This window comes from Canis aureus, chromosome 7 (assembly GCF_053574225.1).
Source record: "Canis aureus isolate CA01 chromosome 7, VMU_Caureus_v.1.0, whole genome shotgun sequence".
Taxonomy (NCBI): domain Eukaryota; kingdom Metazoa; phylum Chordata; class Mammalia; order Carnivora; family Canidae; genus Canis; species Canis aureus.
Window position 1 is genome coordinate 66,482,769 of NC_135617.1, and position 16,601 is coordinate 66,499,369.

Sequence of the window (16,601 nt, forward strand, 5' to 3'; positions counted from 1 at the left end):
TATTTATTCATGAGAGAGACACACACACAGAGGCAGAGACACAGGCAGAGGGAGAAGCAGGCTCCCTGCGAGGAGCCCGATGTGGGACTTGATCCCGGGACTCCAGGATCAGGATCTGAGCCAAAGGCAGACGTTCAACCACTGAGCCACCCAGGTGTCCCATCGAGGAAGTTTTCTAAGCCTCAGTTCATATCATCACTCGCATCCTCGCTACAATAATTGGTTTTGTTTTTCCATTTCTGGGGAGGTGCTGAGGCCCAGACTGGTTCGTTAGCATACCCCAAGTTGCACAGCTAGACAGCACCAGGGGCTGATCCTACGTTCGACTAACTTGAAAACCTACACTTTAATCATACTGTCTCCCTGATGCTGCTGAAACTTGGCAGAGGGAGGAAGGAACTTCCTTCCTGCTATCTTCCTGACAAACTGTTAAGTGGCAGGTGAAGATACCAAGTAACCTTGAGAGCTGTTGGTGAGGGACGCTGGCGCACAGGATCTTCAGGTGCTTCCGATCTGCAATTCTATCTCTTTAAGACCCAGAGCTCCCATGCCAAGGCTGTTCATGATCCTAGGAGATTTCAGGGGTGGGGAAACTGGATTGAACGCGCTGACATACAACAAGCAAAAAAAGACCTCAGCATTTTTGCCTCGCCTCGGTGGCTCCTGCCTTTTTTTTTTCCCCCTCTCCCTCTCTCATTTATTTATGACTCTGCTACTCCCTGGCCCTGCTGCTGTGTCAACACTGATAAAAGCAAATCTCCCCACAAACAGGTGCAGCCAGAGCTGCCCCTTGGACAGCTGCCAGGGAATGTGATCGCTCAGCTGAGGTGACCTGCCCCTGCCCAACCCCCTTCTCGGGTTCCAGCCCAGGGCATGTGTCCTTGGGCAGTTAATGTCTGTGTTCAGAGCCTGGTATCTCGGTTGGCATCACAGACTCCAGATAGCAGATGTGGCTGGGGTGGGGTGGGCCTGTGCAGGACCGGAGGGGTGGGGGCCGCCACGAGTTATCTATGTATTTTTCCCTTTGGTTTCTTCTGAAATTCAGATACCACCATGTCACCCAGTTCCTCCCGCAAGTATTTGAAAATCTTTCCTAGGAAGATCACTGCCTGCTTTTTGTAGGTAACAAATGTTTTTGTTTTTGTTTTGTTTTGTTTTTTTCCAGGCCTACCCATTTCCACACTCACACATACACTTGCAATGTAATGATCCGAAAGACATGATCCGAGTACCTCCTGGGGTTTCCTTGAGGGGGTCACCTAAAGAAACACTGGGTGAGCCAACCCTGTCATCCAGGGTGCATTTTGATGCTCCCAAGCCATGTGACTTTGCCTCTGGTTTGTAAAAGCGGAATTTCATCCCCCACTCCCCTCCCCACCCTCCGTTTCAGTGTTTTGTCCCCAAGCATCATTTCCCCACCTCCCGAGGGCACCAGCCTTTCCGGAAATGCCCGAGCGCCGCCGGCAGCGTCCACCTCCCGGGGGGTGAGCGGGGGCACCAGGCGGGGACGGCAGCGGGCGGGCCGGGGCTGGGCCGCGCTGGGCGGAGGGCGGGGGCTGCAGCCCGCGGCTGGGGGGGGGGGGTTGCTATGCAAATGCGCCGCGGCCGGCGGCCCCCTTTACCCAGGGGCCCTCCGGTTGCCAAAACAGACCATTCCCGAGAACAGTCGCCTAGAAACGGGCGCTGTCATAGCAGCCTCGGTGCAGCCGGAGCCAGCCGCGCTGCCAGGAGGAGCCGGGTCAGGGTGTTCAGACCTCCTGAGCACCCCTCCCCAGCCCGTCTCCACCTCGGGGAGGGGAGTGGCGGCTCGGGCCCCTCCTTGGAGCAGGGGAGGGCACTAATTGGATTGGAACACTCCAGAAACACACCAGCGGCTCCTCCCCGGGGTGGGGTGGGGAGGAGCGTGAGGGGGAGGCTTCAGACCGTCTTTGTGATGGGTCTCAGCCTCGCCTGCCCTGCGGCCTCGCCCGGCTGGGTCCCCACCAGCCTCTGCCCACCCAGCACCTTCGCAGCTCACCGCGGACAGCTGGGGAGGGCGCAGACAATGACCAGATAACCAGAAAAACCGTCAGCAGTGATAAGGAGGGGTACACGAAGCTCTAGCCAGTAATGAAGATACAGGGTCTGGCCTGCTTTGGAGGGGTTGGGGGGACTGCAGGTTCCTGCCGCTGCCAGGCCTCTTCACCCCCCAGCCCGGCCCCTCCTCTTGCCCCCTCTCACCCAGCCTGGGCAGCCTGGCCGTCCCTGCGCCCTGGGAGCGGGGACTTTTTCCTACCTTATTTGGCAGCAGGAGAGCTTGTCATTTAAGTGGGTGTATCTTACCTCTTAACAATTACACTACAGCATGAGCCTCGAAAAGGCAGGGCCCGTCCCATTCTGGGATGGCACACCTTGACCACCAAGAGCAAGACTGATTTTTAACAGATGGGCTTGAATGCCATGCTGGTGATCTTTATCACCTGGGGAGGCCTCTACTGTTGCCTTTGCAGCAACTGTTCTAGATTGGTCTTCAGAGACTACTTAAAACCTCAGGAAACCCAGGGTCTGGGGAGGGGAGGAGATTTCAGTGATAGCCTCAGGGACATTAGGCCGACAGTTGGGCTTACAGAGAAAGTGAGGGACTCCTCAGGTAGGTATTCCCTGGGGTCCAGATGCTCCTGCCAGGGGTGGAGCTCAGCCTCACAGGGATGGGAGGACAGCCTTGTCCCTGGGTGCTGGGCGAGGGAGTCTCCTTCATGAGTCACAAGAGGCCTTGGGAGCCATGTGGATTGTATAAACATAAAGTCTTCCTTCAATCTTGTTTAGTAAGGCAGCATGTAAATGTGTGACCTCTCCCCTTTCTCCTTTCCTTCCTCATGTGTGGAGTGCCTACGCTGTGCCAAGCACTGGGGATCCACAAAATGATAAAATTGATACCATTCTATATTTGTAAGGAGGAAAACAATGTGTAGTATAAGGGACATTTGCCATGCATTATGAGTACCAGTACTTTTTGATGAACTTTCCTGTGTTTGTGGGGTTTCCCTACATCATAAATCTCACTTCTCTGAAGGAAAGGCCAGAAATTTACTTTCCCAGACTCCTTTGCAACAAAGGTGTCGGCAGGTGACTTAGGCTCCACCGATCAGAAACATCCACGTGAGGTTTTGATTTGTAATAGAGCAACAGGAAGCAGTCATCCTAGGGAAGGGGGTACAGGAAGAGGCATCTGGCCTTCAGAGCAACAGGAGGGGATGTTCAAAGGTCCAATTTCCACCATTGGTGAAGGGGGTGAGTTGAAGCAAGTTGTCAAATTCGTGTTGATAGCTACCGTGGTGGCTTGACTAGAAAAGTATCATCCAAAAAAAAAAAAAAGAAAGAAAGAAAGAAAAGTATCATCCGTGAATTCTGAGTCTCTGTGTTTATCTTCCCTTCTGGATTCTGCGAGCCGCTGAATATTTTGTTTAAAGATTTTATTTATTTGAGAGAAAGAGCACATGAGCGTCTTGGGGGAGGGGCAGAAGGAGAGGGAGAAAAAGAAGACTCCCTATGCAGGGCTCAATCCCATGACCTGGAGATCATGACTGAGCCAAAATCAAGAGTCAGTTGTTCAACTGACTGAGCCACCCAGGCGCCCTTTGAATGCTTTTTAATAAATTCCTTTTCTGTTAGAGTGGATTCTATTGTTTGCAACTAAGAACCCCGATACAGATGGGTGGATGAATGAATAGGTGGATGGATGCGCAGGTTGTAGGGTGGGTGGATGCATAAAGGATGGATGAATGGGTGGGTGGAAGGGTGGATAAAGGGTGGGTGGGTAGACAGGCACCAAAATATAGAGTGATTTTTGAGGGATGGGACTGTAGGGTTTTTTTCTCTTAGGTTCTCTGTATTTTCTCTTCCTTCTCTTCCTCCTCCTTTCTTCTATAAAAGCATGTTACTTGCATAATAATCAAGTTATCCGAGGGGCATCTGGATGGCTCAGTTGATTGAGGCTCAACTCTTTGATTTTGGTGTAGGATCCTGAGATCAAGCCTGTATCAGGCTCCACACTCAGCGGGGAGTCTGCTTGGGATTCTCTTTCCCTCTACTCCAACACCCACTCATGTGCGCACTCTCGCTCTCTCTCAAATAAATAGATAAATAAATAAATCTTTAAAAACAAAATAATAAAGGTATCAGAAACCAACATCTGGGGCACCTGGGTGGCTCAGTGGTTGAGCATCTGCCTTCGGTTCAGGTGGGGATCACGGGGTCCTGGGATGGAGTCCCACATCCGGCTCCCCACAGGAGCTTCTCCCTCTGCCTGTGTCTCTGCCTCTCTCTCAGTGTCTCTCATGAATAAATAAATAAAATCTTAAAAAAAAAAAAAAAGACAGCGAAAGAAAGAAATCAACATCTAGAAGAGCTCACAGCTCAAGGAAGGTAAAAGCCAGCCCCAAATAATTGGGGTTCTAAGCCAGTATGAGCTCTGGAGGGGCCCCGACTCTGGACTTAGATCCCACTGTCTCAACAAGCCTGCCCTGGCCACCCGCAAAATGTCTTCTTTCCTCCTCTGAACCCCACACCCAAGGCTTTACCCACCAATCAGGGGCACGTACTGGCTCATCTCGCTTTGTGACATTTTCCTATTGTTACCCAACGATCCTATTTTACCTTGAGCAAGAATGACACACACACTTGTGACTCATCTCATATTCTTCTCCCCTCTCCCATCTCTGGCCTCCAGCAGCTCTGACTGTCCCTTGACTGGCAAGCACCACACCACGATCTTGTTCTACAGCTATGTTTCACACGTCCTGTCCCATTGCCCAGCAGAGATTGTCAGTTCCACAAAGGCTGGGATTAAACTTAGGTGATTTTTGTAAACTCCATTCCCCATGGCTTTGTGGGAAGGATTTTAAGATATGCCTATAGAAGATGAGGATTATACAGTTTCTTTTCATCTCGACTTTCCATAGTTAACTTATTTTTTTTCTTTTTTAAGATTTTATTTATTCATGAGAGACACACAGAGAGAGAGAGAGGCAGACACACAGGCAGAGGGAAAAGCAGGCTCCCTGCAGGGAGCCCAGTGTGGGACTCGATCCCAGGACCTCAGGATCACTTCCTGAGCTGAAGGCAGACGCTTAACCGCTGAGCCACCCAGGCGTTCCTAGACTTATTATTTTTAAGTAAGCTCTATGCCCAACGTGAGGCTTGAACTCATGACGCCAAGATCAAGAGGCGCATGCTCTACAGACTGAACCAGCCAGGTGCCCCATTCCATGGTAAAATTAGAAGCTTTTGCAGGCAGGGCCCTTTTCATCCTTCCTTCCTTCCACACTAATGTCTATGATATGCCAGGTAGTTACAGTTTAATATCAAGAAACAGATATAAATAGGCAAATAAGTGGAGAAAAAAAAAGTGACAGAAGAGCTTGGATAGCCGAGTGTGCAGGGGAGAGGAGCGTGATTGGTTGGGAGTGGAGAAGGGTTTTTCATAGGCATAATAATCAAGCATTTATTCTAGGACAGCTCTGTTCTCAGTATTTAACATATGCTCATGGGCTTAATCCTCAAAATAGCAACATGGCAAGTACTGTTGTTCCTTCCATTTTACAGGTGAGGAAACTAAAGCCCTGGGACGTTTAATGTCATATAGGGCGGCTGCAGAACTAGGATGTGCAGTGTGGCCTCTGGGCTCTAACATCAGTGAGCTTCACTGCTGCACTGTACTGCATGGAACAGATTCTGGAAGGGTGAGTAAGTGAACACCAAGCATGGAGGCCTTCTACACAGTCCGGGGGATGGAGGACTGCCCGTTCGTTCAGCTCAGATGTGGGTGCACAGGGGAATGGTATGGTGTGAGGCAGGGGTTGGGGGTGGTCACTCAATAATAGGAGAGAACCCACTACCCAGGCTTGGATGTTAGTTCTCTTTGTTTCTTGAAAGGTGATTTCATTGCAAGTTCAAACCTCTTGCATTATCTCCTCTCTAGACCACTCTCTCCACTTCTGGCCTGCTTCTTACCCCAACTGCTGTAATGGCTCTTGGGCATCTAGAATCAACCTTTTCCTCAAAAAAACAAAACAAAACAAAACAAAACAGAAACAAACCCACATACACCCTCATACCCCGTGCCCCGCCCCCCCATGACCTGTCGCCCTCACCAAGCCCTTTGGCTCCCAATAATCCCCCCCCCGCGACTTTTGGCCAATCCCATTGAATTTTGGTACTTCCCCCTGTACCCCCCTCACTGTGCTCTGACCCAGAAGACAGACTTGGGAGATGTGTCCTCCTCTGAACTGCTCTGGCAGTGGGGTCTCAGCCAGTTGTCTGCCCAGGGGCTGCCGGGTTATTACACGAAGTCTCTGTGTCTATTTGTACTACAAATATTGTCTGCCGACTGTATAAGTAATGTCTGGGTATAACTGTGCTGCTGCCTTTCAGCTGTGCTGAATCCCTGGTCGTGTTTCCACTGTGAATTTCCCTGGTTGACTAAAACCCTAAATAACAGCCCCTTTCATTTGCAGGATTGCAACAATTTCCAAAGGAGAAGGGAAAGGAGTCCTCCTGCTGGAGCAGGTTGGAAGCCACTGAGCCAGGCTATCATCCCGGCTCAGCAGAGACCGAGTCATGAGACCTGAGGTCAGGTTCCAGCCCCTCCCCTGGCTGGTTGGGTGATCTTGGGGGGAGCCCCATGTGACTTAGAGAACTTCGGTTTCCTTATCCCGGAGTGGAGATCATGAAAATTATTTGACAGGATTGTCAAGGAGATTAAATGAGATAGATCAAGGGTTTTGAAAACTGTGAAGTGTGGCACAAATGGAGGGATTGTTGTGGGGGCATCTAAGAAGCTTACACATATTGTCAGCTTCTCCAGGGCAGGGACAGTCCCCTCAGTGACTCCTGTTGTCCCCATCACCTCTTGCCCTCAATGCAGGTCCTTGAGATGACCTCATATAAACACCACCAAGGGACTAGCACAGTGGCCCAGCGCACAGAAGGGGCTTAATACATGGTAGGTGGTATGCATGCATGTGCTTCTGGTTCAGATCCTCTCTCTGCCCTTTGCTGGGTTAGGGAGTGTGACCGTGGGCAAGGTCAGCACTGACAGGCCCTCGTGTCCTCGTCTACCACATGGCTGATGGGACAGCAGCTAGTTGGTGAGGCGGCCACAAGACTCAAGGAGCTTTCTGTGTGACAGAGCCAGCCCCAAACCAAGCACTCCATGGGCAGCAGCTGTGGGTTTACTATTATTTACTGAGCGATGCTTTCAGAGTGGTGTGAGAAGGTCACCAGGCTGGGAAGGAGGAAATCTAGCTCCTGGTTTTGGTTCAGAGTCAGCAAAGGACTTGAGAGACAGTGAGACACTCGGGTGCAGCCTCTCAGGGTCAGCACAGAGGAGGTAGCCGTATATACGCTGGCCCGCATCTCCCCCAGGTGTAGGCTAGCTCCCCAGAGCAAACTCACTCGGGAAAGGAGCACATATTGAACCTGTGGATAAATATCACGGTTGTCCAACATGCAAATGTTCCTGTTTGCATCCTTTCCCACCAGAGCGAGAAAGTCTGTCTCCCTATGCCCCAACCCATCGACATTTTTTAAGTTTCAATTTTATGAATTTTTTGACTAGGTCATATTTGCAGATGGCACAAAATTTTAAAAGGTGCAAAGCGGCAGGGCCCTTGGCTGGCTCAGTCTGTAGCACATGTGACTCTTGATCTCGAGGTTGTAAGTTTGAGCCCCACATTGGGTATAGAGATTACTTAAAAATAAAAAATAAAAAAAAGAAAAGGTGCAAAGGGGCATACAGTGAGAAGCAGCCTCCTCATCCCCATTCCAGCCATCCAAGTATCTTTCTCAGAAACACAAACTTTGATCTCAGCGTATCTGACAAGTGGAAAATGATATCAGGCTAAATAAATCTAACTATTTAAAGAAAATTGTATGGAGGTGCCCGGGTGGCTGTTGTTTAAGCATCTGCCTTTGGCTTAGGTCATGATCCCAGGGGCCTGGGTTCAAGTCCTGAGTAGGGCTCCCTGCTCAACCGAGAGCCTGCTTGTCCCTCTGCCTCCTGCTCCCCCGGCTTGTGCTCTCTGTCTCTGTCAGATAAATAAATTCTTTAAAAAAGAGGAAAATTTCATGTTTAAAGTTTTTTAAAAGATTTATTTATTTATTTTAGAGAGAGAGAATGAGATCGTGGAGGGGGAGAGGGAGGGGAGAAGGAGAGAAGCAGACTCCCCGATGAGCACAGAGCCCCATATGGGGCTGGATTCCACCACCCCTGAGATCAGAACCTGAGCTGAAATCAAGAGTTGGACACTTAACCTATTGAGCTGCCCAGGTGCCCCTGTTTAAAATTTTTCAAAAAATTATTTTATTTTTATTTATTTTTTTAAAAGTTTTATTTATTTATTCATGAGAGAAATGGAGAGAGAGAGAGAGGCAGAGACACAGGCAGAGGGAGAAGCAGGCTCTATGCAGGGAGCCTGACGTGGGACTCGATCCTGGTACTCCAGGATCCCGCCCTGGGCTGAAGGCAGGGCTAAACCGCTGAGCCACCTCGGCTGCCCCCCACAAATTATTTTATAGCTTAAGGTTTGTACCTCTTAATCACCTTCATCTGTTCTGCCCACCCCCCACCACTCCTCCCCTCTGGCAACCACAGGTTTGTTCTCACTATTATTTTTATGTGAAAACACACCAGGATAAATTTTAGAGTAGAATGTGTCTGAATGAACTCTAAGATGAAACCAGAAACTTCAACGAAATTTTATGTTCAGGGGTGGGGCGGGATGGAGACCTGCTCCTGGCTCTGCCTCCTACCTTCTAATGGGGGGAAACTCTGAGTTAGCCTATAATGTGCAAACTTTTTTTTTTTTTTTTAAGATTTTATTCATTTATTCATGAGAGACACAGAGAGAGAGAGAGGCAGAGACACAGGCAGAGGGAGAAGCAGGCTCCATGCAGGCCCGATGCAGGAATTGATCCCAGGACCCCGGGGTCAGGACCTGAGCTGAAGGCAGCCACTCAACTGCTGAGTCACCCACGTGTCTCCTCTAACATGCAACCTTGACAATGCCCCTGCTCCTCTGGGCTATCTGGGTCCTCCTCTCCCCCCGTCACCTGTGTACAGTCCTTCCCTTGCGCCTCTTCCCTTCCATAACTTGGCCACCACCTTGTTGCCTGACCTTCAGTAAGTCACGTACACTGTGGGCTGAGGTTTCCCTCACTTGTGAAAAAGAGGGCTTGGACCGGGCCCATTCCAGGTGAAACATTCCAGGACTAATCAACTAATTCACATTAGAGTGTAGATGACTGATAAAGCTTAATGTATTACCTCTCCCGTGGGTGGGAGTATTTTAAGAGATGCAATTTCTCATCCCCAAAGAATGAAGGTGCGTGGTGCAATTACAGGCATGGTCACAGGTGGGTGGGGATGATGGGGGGGTGGGGAGGAGGTGCCTTTCCTGGCTTTTCTCCAGGGGTCACTGAGGGGTGGGGGCGCTGCTCCAGCCAGGGGTGGTATCAGCCCTGAGGGGGATGTGCCTGTTGGGTCTCCCTCCAGAGCTTATACCATACTGATTTCTCTCCGGCAGTGGGCAGGAGCAGGGTTTTGTCATACAGAAAAATCCCTCATCAGGGAAATCCACGTGTGTGGCCTAGGAAACTACCCTGTCGCCCTGGGCACAGGGTGCGGTGGGGCATTTGGGAGCTTGACTTCCAGGTTCACGGGTCAGTTCTCAGCCTGGGCAAGTGAGGAGACCTCTGTTGGAGGGCCATCAGCTCTCTGCCAGAGCAGGTGGTCCTGCCACACCTGGATTCAGGACATCTGCTTTTTGCCCAGGGAGAATGGCTTTGCCAAATACTGTCTGGTTTCATTTTCTGTAGGAGGTTTGGTTTGGCTTCTGAATTTTCAGGGTGGGCACGAGAGGGGGGTGGCCTGCAGCTGCCATTAGCCCTTCAGAAGTAAGAAAGGCATGTGATTTTTTTTTTAAGATTTTTATCTATTTATTTATTCATGAGAGACAGAGAGAGAGAGAGAGAGAAAGAGAGAGGCAGAGACACAGGCAGAGGGAGAAGCAGGCTCCATGCAGGGAGCCTGATGCGGGTCTCGATCCTGGGTCTCCAGGATCAGGCCCTGGGCCAAAGGCAGATGCTCAACCACTGAGCCACCCGGGCTGCCCAGGGCATATAATTCTTGATCTCGGGGTTGAATTCAAGCCCCACATTGGAGGTAGAGAAGAAAGGAAGGAAGAAGGGAGGGAGGGAGGAAGGAAGGAAGGGGAAAGGCATTTATTTCTCTGGCTGGTGAAGTTTAGGGTGAGTGGCCTTGTACAGGACGTAGTGCTATAACCCAGTTCATCTTCCCTTTCAGCTCCCTCTGATGTACCATGGGGTCTCACCTGATGTCTGGGCCTCCCTTCAGTGGAGGCAGTGGGGGGTCAGTCTGTGTTCCAGGCAAAGGAGTGGTTAGGCAGGAACAGAACCCTAGGGCAGGGGTCAGCAGTCCCTACTCTGTTGGCAGTGCTAACCGGCTCAGACCAGCCCGAGGATGGACCGTCTCACTCTCCACCAGAATTGCCACCATCCAACCCTTCTTCTCTCTGGAGCAGGGCAGCTTCTCAAGACCTGTCAGTGCTTAACCCATGAACCTCACCATGGAGTGCACGGAGCCCTGGACCCTCCTTTCTCAGAGCATGGTGTGAGACTAGCTGCATCAACTTCACCTGGGAGCTACTTAGAAATGCAGAATCTCGGGCCCACTGTAGGCCACTGAATCAGAATCTGGATTTTTCCAAGATACCAAGTTGATTACATTAATGTCTGAGAAAACTTGGTCTGGATGATGCATGCCTTGGGGAGGTTGGAGGAAAGGAATTGAAGCTCCCTAAGGGGGCCTCCTGAGAGGGAGACTCATCCACAAGCCTGGTTCGATGGAAGGAAGTGAACACAGAGGAAAAGGCTGAGGAAGGCACTCCAGGAAAACATGCTGAAATAGGCAGGTGCCTTTAATGTTTTTAGTTTAATTTTAATTTTATTTTTCATAGGCAATTCACTCACATGGTTAAAATTCCAAGGATGCAGAAGGATATGTCAGACAGCTTCTTTCCCACACCTGTCTCCCAGCCGTTTCCTCTCTCAAAAGCAACGTGTGTTACTAGGCGAGAGGTATAAGATATTATGCAAATAAAACTCTGTGTGTGTGTTCTTAACTTACCAACCCCTTTTTAAAAATTCAAATGGTAGTTTGCCATACATAGTGTCTAGACCTTGCCTTTTTCTTTTTTTTTTTAAGATTTATTTTTAAGATTTTATTTATTTATTTGAGAGAGAGAGAGAGAGAGAGAGAGAGCAGGAGCCGGGTGAGGAGCAGAGGGAGAAGCAGGCTCCCGGCTGAGCAAGGAGCCCGACATGGGGCTCTATCCCAGGATCATGACCTGAGCTGAAGGCAGATGCTCAGCCGACTGAGCCACCCAGGCATCCCTATTTTTATTTGAGAGATAGAGAGAGAGAGAGATTACAGGTGTGCACAGTGGGAAGGGGGAGAGGGAGAGAGTGTGTTAAGTAGATACCCTGCTGAGCATGGAGCCTGATGTAGGGCTCTATCTTATGACCCTGAGATTAGGACCTGAGCCCAAATCAAGGTCGGAAGCTTAACCACCTGAACTACCTAGGCACTTCTAGACCTTGCTTTCTTCACTTCATAGATCTTGGACATTGTATATCTATCTATCTATCTATCTATCTATCTATCTATCTATCTATCATCTATCTATCTATTATATATCACATGCAAAGAATGCCCCAAGTTGTATTCCAGCTGAATGTTATTCCACTTGAAGAAGACACCTTAACTTATATTGCTAGGCCCCCACTGATGGACTTCATCATATGTATGTATGGAGGTGTGTGTATATATGTATTTTTTATGCAGCTTAATCGTAGACTCGTAGAATCTGGAAGGTCCACATTCCCACCCTGCTTAGGAATTCTTTTAGAGTATCCTACTGCACTTCGATGACATAGGTCAATGTCACCTCCTCTGGGAAGTGCCACCTCCCTCTCCTTCCCATAGCTTTGCTAGAGCTCTAATTACCTGTTAGTATTTAGGCAAAGGCAGGATAACAACTGCTTTTGTATACTCTTGAACCATCTCATCATAGCGCATAGTAGGTGCGCAACCAAGGTGAACAGAATTGAATTGACCATCTCTGAGAGGAAAATCCTCCAAATCAGGCTGCCAGATCCCTCTAGTGACAGAGATCTCACTGCCTCAAATGCCCATTCTGCCTTTGCGAGGCTGTATCAAAAGTCCTGGATGAAGCAAAATCTGTTTGCCAATGACTTTTATTCCCAGGTTCTAGTGCATCTTCTCAAACAACATGGAAGTTGAATGCCTTTATCAGGTATTTAAGATACCCATCTTTCTCCAAACCAAATACTCCCAGTTTTCTCTGGGTCCTAGTTCCACAGCTTTTCCCTTCTAGCTTTTTCTTTCATGCACCTTTTGGTTTGTAATATCACTTTTTAAAAAAAAAAAGATTTTAGGGATCCCTGGGTGGCGCAGCGGTTTGGCGCCTGCCTTTGGCCCAGGGCGCGATCCTGGAGACCCAGGATCGAATCCCACATCGGGCTCCCGGTGCATGGAGCCTGCTTCTCCCTCTGCCTGTGTCTCTGCCCCCCCCTCTCTCTCTCTCTCTCTGTGTGACTATCATAAATAAATAAAAAAAATTTAAAAAAAATAAAAATAAAAAAAAGATTTTGTTTATTCATAAGAGACAGAGAGGCAGAGACAGAAGCAGACTCCTTGCGGGGAGCCCAATGCGGGAGTTCATCGCGGGACTCCAGGACCACTCCCTGGGCCGAAGGCAGATGCTTAAACAATGAGCCACCCAGGTGTCCCCCTTTTTTTTTCTTAAAGATTTATTTATGGGGTGCCTGAGTGGCTCAGTCAGTTAAGTGGCTGCCTTTGGCTCAGGTCATGATCCCAGAGTCCCGGGATTGAGCCCTGTGTTGGGCTCCCTGCTCAGCGGGGAGTCTACTTCTCCCTCTCCCCTTGTGCTCTCTCTCTCGCTTTTGTTCTTCCAAGTAAATAAATAAAATATTATTTGAGAGAAAGAGAGAGAGCAAGAGAGGGAAAGAGCAAAGGGAGAGGGAGAGCGAATCCTCAAGCAGACTCCCTGCAGAGCTTGGAGACAGATGCGGGACTTAATCCCACGACCCTGAGATCACAACCTGAGCCGGAATCAAGAGTCAGACGCTAACCTGACTGAGCCACCCAGGCCCCTCTTTTTCAACTTTAAAAAAATATTTTATTTATTTATTTGAGAGAGAGAGAACAAGTAGGAAGGGCAGAGAGAGAATCTCAAGCAGACTCCATGCTGAGCAGGGAGCTGGAGCTTGTCTCAGGGCTCGTTCCCAGGACCCTGAGATCATCACCTGATCTGAAAACTAGAAGTCAGATGCTTACCTGATTGCACCACCCAGGTGCCCTGAGAAGCTAATTTTATAGATACATCACTATTTCTTGTCACCACATTTTAAAATCTTTGTTCTGTGTATGCCAAACCTCTTATCTTATAATATGCTCTCTATATTTGTTTTTTTTTTCTTAAATTTTCATTTATTTATGATAGTCACAGAGGGGGGGCGGGCAGAGGGAGAAGCAGGCTCCATGCACCGGGAGCCCGACGTGGGATTCGATCCCGGGTCTCCAGGATCGCGCCCTGGGCCAAAGGCAGGTGCCAAACCGCTGCGCCCCCAGGGATCCCTGCTCTCTCTGTATTTGATTAGAAGACTTCCACACTTTTATTGGAATTTTTTATTTTTACTTTTTTGGATTTTTTTAAAGATTTTATTTATTTATTCATGAGAGACATACACACACACACAGAGAGAGAGGCAGAGACACAGGCAGAGGGAGAAGCAGGCTCCATGCGGGGAGCCTGATGTGGGACTTGATCCCAGGTCTCCAGGATCATGCCCTGAGCTGAAAGGAGGCGCTCAACCACTGAGCCACCCAGGCATCCCTTTTTGGGATTTTTTTAAAAAAGATTTTATTTATTTGAGCGAGAGAGAGAAAGAGATGGGATGCCTGGGTGGCTCAGTAGTTGAGCATCTGCCTCCAATTCAGGTCATGATTCTGGCTTCCCAGGATCGAGTCCCATGTCGGGCTCCCTGTGTGGAGCCTGCTTCTCCCTCTGCCTGTGTCTCTGTCTCTCTCTGTGTCTCTCATGAATAAATAAAATAAAATCTTTAAAAAGAGAGGGAGAGAGAGAGAGAGCATGCAGAGGGAGGGGCAGAGGGAGAGAGAAAAACAGACTCCCTGATGCGAAGGGAACAGGATACAGGACTCGATGCCAGGACCCCGTGATCATGACATGGGTGGAAGGCAGACAGACACTCAACCGACTGAGCTAGTCAGGTGCCCCTGGAATTTTAAAAAAGTTTTATTTATTTAAGTAATCTCTACACCGAACTTGGGGCTCAAACTCACGACCCTGAGATCAAGAGTCATACACTCTTCTGACTGAGCCAGTCAAGCACCCTGGAATTTCTAATATAAATGCTGAAATGAGCCAAGTCAAAATCAACCCCATGGCACACCACCACTGAGTTTCCTCTACATTGATCTGCATTCCTTGGGTTGAAAGCAATGAGGTTAGCCCTCCTTTTTTTTTTTTTTTTTAAGATTTTATTTATTTATTCATGATAGACACAGAGAGAGAGGCAGAGACACAGGCAGAGGGAGAAGCAGTCTCCATGCAGGGAGTCTGACGTGGGACTCGATCCTGGGACTCCAGGATCACGCCCTGAGCCAAAGGCAGGTGCTTAAACCTCAGGGCCACCCAGGCTGCCCAGCCCTCCATTTTTTAGTGTGACAGCTAATATGCTGGCTAATGTAGAAACTGTCAGAGGAGCGAAGGTTGAGAGTAAAAGTAGAGCACCAGCTGTGGAAAATAGAATGGCAATTCCTCAAAAATTAGACATAGAATTACCATATGATCCAACAATCCCACTCCTGAGTATATATCCAATAAATTGAAAGAAGGGAATCAAACACAATTGCACACCCATGCTCATAGTGACATTTTCACAATAGCCAAAAGGTGGGAGCAGCCCAAGTGTCTATTGATGGATGAATGGATAATGAAAATGTGGTCTATATATACGATGAAATATTATTCATCATTAAAAATGAAGTTCTGACACTTGCTACAACATGGACGAGCCCTGAAGACATTATGTTGAATGACATAAGCCTGACACAAAAGGACAAATATTGTACAATTCCACCTGTATGAGGTATGTGGAGTAGACAAATGGATGGGTGGTGGTGATGGTTGCACAGCACTGTGAATGTACTTTATGCCACAGAACCATATACTTGAAAATGGTTAAAATGGTCAAATTTGTGTTGTGTGTATTTTACCACAAGTAACAAACAAATGGAGCAGCAGGCTGTTGAGTGGTGGGAAAGGCCTGGCCCATAGGCCAGATGGACAGCTGAGTCAGGATGAGCTGGAGAGTAGGTTGGCCCTGTCAGAACCAAGAGGAGATGGAAGAGGAGACTCAGCCTGCCCTGGTGAGCCTTAAAATCCAGGCTGAGAAGCTAGGATTTGAGATCCTCACTGAGTCACTCCTTGGGGTTTAGCCCTTGTCTCTTTGGAATGAACAATTTCCTGGGAGTGGGGTAGCTCAGGAGCTTGATAGCTAGCTTATTATGTTAGTGAGGATAGGTTTGCTAGTTGGCCATTAGTCGTGGGCTTATGGTCAGAATGAGGACAGGTGGCACAGCACACTGCCTGGCGAAGTCTGGAGGAGGAAGGTTAGAAAGACCCCTCATTGTCCCAGGAGCCTCATAACTCTGGACTCATGATTTCTCCATTCACTGTCTACATGCCTGTAAGTGTTCTATGCCTCAGTTTCCTCATCTATAAACTGGGGATAATAGTGACCTTGTATAACGGGGATAAAATAAAAAATGTACATGCTAAGTGTTTGTCACTTTTCTATTCCACTCTCCCTGCCAAGGCGGAAGCCTGACCTACTAGGATGCTGTTTCAGGTGAAGTAGGCAGAGCAAAGCCCAGGGTAGGTGAAATTTCTTTTCTTTCTTTTTTCTTTCTTTCTTTCTTTCTTTCTTTCTTTCTTTCTTTCTTTCTTTCTTTCTTTCTTTCTTTCTTTCTTTCTTTCAGATTTTTTTTTGTTAAGATTTTATTTATTTATTAGAGACACACAGAGAGACAGGGAGACAGGCAGAGGGAGAAGCAGGCTCCATGCAGGGCTCCTGATGCGGGACTCCATCCCAGGTTTCCAGGATCACGCCCTGGGCTGAAGGCGGCGCTAAACCGCTGAGCCACCTGGGCTGCCCTGAAATTTCTTTAAATAAAAAGGGGGTGGAGGTGCCTGGCTGGCTCAGTCAGTAAAGCATGCAACTCTTGCTCTTGGCATTGTGAGTTCAAGCCCTACCTTGGGCTTAGAGCTAAGAAAGAAAGAGGAAAGGAGGGAGGGAGGGAGGGAAAAAGGAAGAGAGGAAGGAAGGAAGGGAGGAAGGAAGGAAGGAAGGAAGGAAGGAAGGAAGGAAGGAAGGAAGGAAGGAAGGAAGGGAGCGGGACACTACAGGGGAGAGGA

At 48.7% G+C, this 16,601-nt stretch overlaps 1 long non-coding RNA gene across 11 annotated transcripts in view; it reads left to right on the forward strand.

The window, feature by feature from the left end:
- LOC144317595 (uncharacterized) overlaps positions 1 to 11,180 on the forward strand; it is a 33,781-nt gene extending 22,601 nt beyond the window's left edge. For 3 of the 11 annotated variants that reach the window (XR_013383599.1, XR_013383600.1, XR_013383601.1), the window contains 4 exons: positions 5,584 to 5,720; positions 6,495 to 6,609; positions 6,905 to 6,982; positions 10,343 to 11,009. This is a non-coding gene — a long non-coding RNA (uncharacterized LOC144317595). The other 8 variants (XR_013383603.1, XR_013383602.1, XR_013383597.1 and 5 more) reach the window with 8 other exon arrangements.
- Positions 11,181 to 16,601: the final 5,421 nt, after the last annotated feature.